Source organism: Gorilla gorilla, chromosome 7 (genome assembly GCF_029281585.2).
Source record: "Gorilla gorilla gorilla isolate KB3781 chromosome 7, NHGRI_mGorGor1-v2.1_pri, whole genome shotgun sequence".
Taxonomy (NCBI): Eukaryota; Metazoa; Chordata; class Mammalia; order Primates; family Hominidae; genus Gorilla; species Gorilla gorilla.
In genome coordinates, this window is record NC_073231.2 from 143446783 (window position 1) to 143449225 (window position 2443).

Below are 2443 nucleotides of genomic sequence, written 5' to 3' on the forward strand. Positions count from 1 at the left end.
TGCTATTGACATTTGTCTCTTCTTTTGAGCCTCACATCAGATGTCTCTGCCATTTAAAAGCCTTTTTTCTAATCTCTCTGGAGTTAGCATGGTGTTCAGGTGTTAAGAAGAGGACAATAAATAGTAAAATGAAGAAGATGGGGAGAAGACTAAGAAGAGAAGACAATGGCTTCATTAATTAGTTTTATTTGGATGCTTTTGCTTGGTTTTATTTTTTTTTCTCTTATAAGGAATTCTGAGATAGAGAATATAGAATTGGTGCAACAAAACCACGTCGTCCTGGATATTGAAGGATGGAGCCTTCTGTCTAATACACTCAGTATGCTCAGTGTGTAGCTTTGGTCTACACAGGAATCCTTTGAACTATGTTAGATCACGTCACTTCTCTGCTGAAAAACCCTCCACAAGCAGATCTTCACTTGCTCAATCACAGGAATCCTCAGTGTTTAATACAGTAAAGTTGGGGTATGTGGGAGCTCTTCTTAGCAGGCAAAGATGTAGAGTCTCACTCGTCGGCAGCCCCTAGCATCCTGCAGTCAGTCCCCTGGCCTCCCTCACTCATCCACTCCAGACACATCTGCCTCCTCAAAGAACCACAACTCTTCTAGCAGATATTCTCTCAACTAGCCTAATATCTCGTGTTCTTCTCATTTCTCATGGAAGTTCATTCTAATTCCTTATTAGCGTTTTGTTGTGCACCTAGGAAAAACATTAGATGCTTTATGAAAATGGTTTAGGAAGATCCAGAAAATAGCATATCAATCTTTTGATTGCTCTAAATAATATTATCATTATTAGCACAGTTGAGGCCATGTTTTCTAATAAAAAATTTAAAGTATGTATCAATAAAAAGCTCAAAGAAGGCTCTGGAATTTTGGCGAGCATTTTGAGTTGTGCTGCTTTTTCTTTACCAACAATGTTTGAACTGAAAATACTTTTTAAATTGTGCAAGCAATTGATTGTTCATATTAATATCTGTTCACATTAATATCTGTTGAATTATTACTTTCATTTTAAATTCTTCATGTTAGAGAAGGATCATTGTTTCATTCTTTTTCTCTCCCACTACTCCCCATCTTATAGGTTTGGCCATTCTGACATTAGCTTTTAGAATTCTACTGAACTTGGGAATTTTAAATTGTTCTCTGTAAATACTGGACCATCAGTGCCATGTTACCCTTGTTATGCACCACTAAATATTATTTTTCTTCGAATTATTCAAAGTTCTGGATGAGTGTTCACTTGTCTTGGTTGAGTAATATTACTGGCTTGTGATTTTTTTTTTTCTGTTCTTGTAATCCCATGGATGTTTTATTGGGTATAAATATTTAAGTGTTGCCAATTATAAAATCTTCATTCATGAAAGTTGATATTAAAGATGTATTGTGAAATATGTAAGAGTAATAACAAAATACTGTGTCTTTAAATTTAGTATATAAAATCCACTTTCTAATCTGAAAGACTTTTCTTGTAAAATTAACAGTAATATGTTTTGTATTTAAAAATAGCTAGACAAGAAGATTTGAAATGTTCCTATTACAAAGAAATGATAACTCTTCCAGGTTCCGGAGATTCTAAATACCCTGATTTTCTTATCCCACATCATATGCACGTATCAATATATCACACATATTCCACAAATATACACAATTATTACGTATAAAATAATAAAATTTTATTTTTAATAAAAATTAAAATTAAGATATAATAAATATATGAAAGTATCAGTAGAATCCTAAAAAAATACTACTTTCTCTCATAATCTTCTAATAGAAATTTTTATTACATACTAACTAATGTCAAAATTAGATTTCTTTTCCTAGAAACCTCCTTATAATCTCACACAGCTGTGATGAACATTTTCCAGAACCATCATTCATCACAATAGCAAAGTTCAAAGTGTTTTTGTCTTTCTTGTTCAATTTAAGTGTAATTTTCTTTATCTTACAATGGAAAGGCCAGCCTTATGAGTAATTCTCTGTAAAGAATGTGTAATATCCTGTAGGCATATAAATTAAATGTAATATCCATTTAATGGAAATCTGCTAATTTTTTTTGTTTCAAATTTCCTAAAAATTTAATCAAAACAATCTTAAGAATTTCTATTTAATTATAACTATTAGTTTTTCTTTTCTTAAAATACTTTTGTGGCCGGGCACGGTGGCTCACGCCTGTAATCCCAGGACTTTGGGAGGCCGAGGCAGGCGGATCACGAGGTCAGGAGATCGAGACCATCCTGGTTAACAGAGTGAAACCCCGTCTCTACTAAAAATACAAAAAAATTAGCTGGGCGTGGTGGCAGGCACCTGTAGTCCCAGCTACTCTGGAGGGTGAGGCAGGAGAATGGCATGAACCCGGGAGGCAGAGCTTGCAGTGAGCTGAGATTGCGCCCCTGCACTCCAGCCTGGGTGACACAGCGAGACTCTGTCTCAAAAAAAAAAAA